Source organism: Myotis lucifugus, unplaced genomic scaffold (genome assembly GCF_000147115.1).
Source record: "Myotis lucifugus unplaced genomic scaffold, Myoluc2.0 scaffold_72, whole genome shotgun sequence".
NCBI classification, from domain to species: Eukaryota; Metazoa; Chordata; class Mammalia; order Chiroptera; family Vespertilionidae; genus Myotis; species Myotis lucifugus.
In genome coordinates, this window is record NW_005871120.1 from 3,833,619 (window position 1) to 3,839,220 (window position 5,602).

The 5,602-nt window shown below is 49.1% G+C and overlaps 1 non-coding gene across 1 annotated transcript; it reads right to left on the reverse strand.

Annotated features, from left to right (window-relative positions):
- Window positions 1–917: 917 nt before the first annotated feature.
- Window positions 918–1,038, reverse strand: LOC111826375. Its single transcript, XR_002829720.1, has one exon. It is a non-coding gene; the product is annotated as a small nucleolar RNA SNORA32 (small nucleolar RNA).
- Window positions 1,039–5,602: the final 4,564 nt, after the last annotated feature.

The following is a 5,602-nucleotide window of genomic DNA, read 5'->3' on the forward strand; positions in this document are numbered from 1 at the left end:
GGGAATCCACGTGTATGAAAAAGGTACACAAGGGGCTAATTTTATATCAGTGGAAAATGCTTACTGAGTGTTTGCAGGATGCCAGGCACTGTGCAGTAGTGCAATAAAGAGTGACAACCTCAGTTGCCCTTGCTCTCCTGGAGCTTATAGTCCAACAGGAACTGAATCCAGTGACCAGGGAAATCCAATGATCTGCGAACCATAAAGGGGACTTGACCATAAGGAACCTTCACCCTTTAGGGCAGCGGTTCTCAACCTGTGGGTCGCGACCCCTTTTGGGGGTTGAATGACCCTTTCACAGGGGTCACCTAAGACCATTGGAAAACACATATATAATTACATATTGTTTTGTGATTAATCTCTATGCTTTAATTATGTTCAATTTGTAACAATGAAAATACATCCTGCATATCAGATATTTACATCATGATTCATAACAGTAGCAAAATTACAGTTATGAAGTAGCAACGAAAATAATTTTATGGTTGGGGGTCACCACAACATGAGGAACTGTTTTAAAGGGTCGTGGCATTAGGAAGGTTGAGAACCACTGCTTTAGGGCCTTTCTTTTTTTTTTTTTTTTCAAGTTAATAAACTTTTATTTAAGGAATTTCACATGTTCTGAGTTCTTCCACTGCCTTAGTTCCTCCTGAGTTTGAGTCTTAATCATCTTATTCCCTTTTTTGCTCAATCCTGATGTCATCTCAAGTCAGTCCTCTATAATAGGAATAGAGATTGTCATGATCACAAACTGTATGGTAACTGAGAAGGACTTGGCTAGACAAAGGACATCAAGCCCCAGACATCTAAAATGGCTGTCATCAAATCTGATTCCCAAGGACTATTACAGAAATCTCCTGTAGCTTGTGTCATATCTATAGTGGACTGTGATCTAGCAATGTAAATCTAGGTTAGTAAAATGTTCCCAGTAGGCTGAATGCTATGCTACCAACATAGCAGAAAAAAAACCTGTTGGGGAAATGTTTTGTGGTCATGTCCACGGCAAATGAAAAACTGCATTCTAAAACTTTAGGGCCTTTCTTATACTTTTCTACATACACTTGTTTTCATGGACAAGCAGGTTGCTTGCAGTGAGAAATGTGATTTGGCGTTCCCACCTTGGGATGGTGAGTAATAGCATCTTCTTTCTGAGGCTGTTTCGAAGACGAAGTGAAGTATATTCTCAATACATATGGTATTAGCGATCGCTACCAAGTGTCAATCCTGATCCAAGGCCTGTCAATTCCAGGACCCAGCTAGTGTCCCCTTGGCTGCAAATAAGCCCTTAAATTGGCTCCTGCAAATCCAACAAGAGTGAAGGACGCTATAATTTTGGTGGAGTTGTCAGTCAGTACCCAGTTCTTTGCACCAAATGCCGCCTGATTTTCACTGTATCCACAACAACCCTGAGGGCGGGTTCTATGATTATTGCTGTTTTACAGAGGGGGAAACTGCGGGCACAGGGAGGTTAAGTAACTTCGTCAAGTCCTTAGAAGCTGGTAGGAGGCATTGCAACCTCAGTCAGTCTGATTCCAAAGCTTGTGTTATAATTTACTGTGTCCCTGGGGCATCAGATGGCAGGATGGGGTTTTGTGACATCCAAGAGGGCCAGGCTCTGAGCGGGCTTCAGGGGGGTTGCCTTTTCCAGGAGGCAACACCTACTGTAGCAGTCTGTCCAGGCCTGGCTTCCTCCTTCTTAGTAAAAAGTAGGTAAGGAGAGGTGTCCTCTTTCCCCACATCATGCTGAGTTTTCTCTCTCCAGTCTTTACTCTGAGCACTCATTCTTTGTTACCTGTTCCCTCCCATGTGTAATGGACTATCTCCCCTGTTATATCCTAAATTCCCCAAGGAGTAGGATACAAGGCCATTATTTGCTTTGTCACTCCCTCTGCAGAGTTCCTCCCAGGATCTGGAATATAGTAATGCTTCATAAATATTGCTCTTGTGGCCCTGACTGGTTTGGCTCAGTGGATAGAGCATCAGCCTGGGGACTGGAGGGTCCCAGGTTCGATTCCAGTCAAGGGCATGTACCTTGGTTTTGGGCACATCCCCAGTAGGGGGCGTGCAGGAGGCAGCTGATCGATGTTTCTCTCCATCCATGTTTCTAACTATCCCTCTCACTTTCTCTCTGTAAAAAATCAATAAAATATGTTTTCTTCAAAAAATATTGCTGTTATGAACTGATGTTTGTGCCCTCCCTAAATTCATAGGTTGAAGCCCTAAACCCCAATGTAACTGTATTTGCACATGGAGCCTTTAGAAAGTAATTAGGTTTAAATGAGGTCATAAAGGTGGGGTCCCCATGATGGGATCAACACCCTGATAAAAAGAGAGATAAGCCCTAGCCAGTTTGCTCAGTGGATAGAGCATCAGTCTGTGGACTGAAGGATCCCAGGTTCGATTCTGGTCAAGGGCACGTGCTCAGGTTGCGGGCTCAATCCCCAGTGTAGGGATGATTCTCTCTCATCATTGATGTTTCTGTCTCTCTCTCCCTCTCCCTTTCTCTCTGAAATCAATAAAAAATATTTAAAAAGAGAGAGATAAGATCTCTCTTTCTCTGTCTCTCTTGCTCTTTCCTCTCTCTCTCTCCCCCTCTCTCTTTCTCCCCCCCCCCTCCCCCATGTAAGGACATAACAAGGTGGCCATCTGCAAGCAAAGTAGGGAGCCCTCACCAGGAAGTGAATCTGCCAGCACTTTTACCTTGGATTTCCTAGCCCCCAGGACTGTGAGAAGTAAATGTGTGTTGGTTAAGTTCCCCAGTCTATGGTATTCTGTTATAGCAGCCTGAGTTGACTAAGAAAATTACAGATAGATATATTTTGGGGACTGAATCTTGTCCCCTAATCTTTCATCAATAAACATTTATTGAACATCTGCTAGGTTCCCATTCATTCAACAGATGCTTATTAAGCTATTATTATGTGTTCATTCAACATTTATTGAGGGTCTACTGTGTGCCCAGGGTTAGACAACCCCATCCATGTCTTCAAGGAGCTATCTCAATCTAGTGGGTACCCCCTGTCTGTCAGCACCCAGAGGGGAAGTGGCTAATTTATTCACATACATTGTTCTTTAGTGCACAATGCTAGTTCCAGCAGGGAACTCAGTATACGCAGTTTCTCTTTTTCCAGAACCTTTATCCAAGGAGCTGAGAGTGAGCATAAAGAAGTGAGCCTTAAAAACTACATTGCAGGCCCTAGCCCATTTGGCTCAGTGGATAGAGTGTTGGCCTGCAGATTGATGGGTCCCGGGTTCGATTCAGGTTAAGGGCACATGCCAGGGTTGCAGGCTCGATCCCCAGTAAGGAGTATGCAGGAGACAGCCGAACAATGATTCTCTCTCATCATTGATGTTTCTATCTCTTTCTCCCTCTCCCTTTCTCTCTGAAATCAATTTAAACCAGCGGTTCTCAACCTCTGGGTCGCGACCCCTTTGGGGGTCGAACAACCCTTTCACAGGGGTCGCCTAAATACATCCTGCATATCAGATATTTACATCACGATTCATAACAGTAGCAAAATTACAGTTATGAAGTAGCAACGAAAATAATTTTATGGTTGGGGGTCACCACAACATGAGGAACTGTATTAAAGGGTCGCGGCATTAGAAAGGTTGAGAACCACTGATTTAAACAAAACAAAACAAAAACCCTACATTGCAGACATAGGAGAAATGACAGGAACTAAGATAGATGAATGGCAGCAGACCATGACCTCTGGCCCTTGAACTTAGCCCAGCCATCGGATCTCTCTGAACCTTAGCTTCCTATCTGTAAAATGGTGATTCTCATGCCTGTGACAGGGCTGTGTGAGGCTCAGGGGAGAGGGTACACAGGGGACTTCCACCAGTGCCTGGTGGAGAGGAGCAGCAGTGCAACAAATGGTAGCTATTGTTATTGAGGAAGCCTGCAACCTTCTGTGAGTGGGACCAGGCACCAAGGATGGAATGATGGAAGGAGTGCCATCAGGATGACTTATTAACCTTGAGCTGGCAGCCTGATGAACATCTCTCCAGTTGGCACTGTCTTGCCATGCCTGCTGGCTTGCTGTGCCTGCAGGGCTGGGACAGACTATGGGTGGGGTGTTTATTCTGGGAAGCAGCCCTGGCTGCTCCTCACACCCTGTGCCAGTGAGAAAGGAGGGCTTCAAGTCAGAACTGAGGGCCCTTCTGGGCCTGGCCTGGCCCTTAAAATCCTGCCCAACTGCCTAAAGGGCCTGGGGCTGAGAATGCCCAGGAGGCGCAGCCCCGAGGATCAGCTGGGTCTTTCAGGGTTGGGACACTCTCCCCGTGGGACTCACCTGACCCTCAGGGAACGGGTCCTAGAGGGCTGCAAGTACTCTGCTTTTGGAGTTCTGGAGGCCAGGCCTGGATGTCAGCATGGAGGTGACGCTCCAGGGCTGAGAGGTGGGGAGGGTGACCCTGGAGGTGAGGTTGTGACTTCTCTGCTCCTAGAAGAGACCCTGAATGCTTAAATCAGGGTCAGCTTCCTGATATTCACCCGTGCAGTCCCACAGCGTGGCACTTAGAAGGGCTCATGCTTTGGGGCTTAATGTTCTCCCATCACCATCTTGAAATTCTTAATTTTTGTTGTTGTTAATCCTCACCCGGAAGATATTTCCCAACCCCCCCGCCCTTGACTTAGAAAAAGTTGGAGCGGGGAGGGAGAGAGGGAAACATCGATGCGATTGGTATGTGCCCTTGACTTGGAATCAAACCTGCCACCCTGCCGTGCCCAAGCAGGTGCTCTAACCACTGAGCCATCGGCCAGGGCTCTTAATCATTTATTAACACACGGCCCTGCTATTTTCCTTTTGCATTGGGTCCGGCCAAAGGTCCAGCCTGTCCAGCCTTCACGCTTTGGTTTCCCTCCAACGGGGCGTTCACGCCCACCGCTCGGCCACACCCACCCCTCCAGCGGTGCCCAGGTAAGCCCATTCGGGGAAGGTGGCGGCGGGCTAGCACCTCGGAATGGCCCAAGGCCTGGGTGTAAATGGCGGGTATGTCCCTCGACCTTTCTGAGCCTCTGGATGACAACATTGTACTGACCTCGTTGGACTGTTAGTAAGCACAACAGCCCAACTGCGGGAGGGTTAAGAGAAAAGTTCATACGAAGGGTATGGTGCCTGGTACAGAATCCGCGCTCAATAAAGCAGAACTATTATGTTTTAAAAATGAGGATTATTGCAGGCGCTATCTTGGAGGGAGCCAGAGAGGGAGCGGTCAGCCCCGAATCCCCACGGACCTGCCCCGGGAAGGAGGAGCCGCCCCTCCCGTCTTCCCGGCTTCCCGGGGAGAGACCCTCCGCTCGCTCCCCCGCCCCCTCGCCCGGGGCAGGGAGGAGGGGGCGGAGGAGCGGGAGCGACACATTTTTGAGTCGTGACCAAGTGGAAACTCCCTCCCCGAGGCGGAAGCCGGGGGCGCCCCACTGGGGCCGGAGCCTCCGCCGGGGCTGGACTGGCGGCCCGGGGGCCGGGCACGGCGGGGGGCCCGGGGCCCGCCCCTGACCCTCCTCATGAATATGAATGAGCGGCCGGGCCAGCGGAAGCGGGAGGCCGTCCCGGCCCGGCTGGCCCCGCCTCCGCCTCCGCCGAGGGCGCGCGGC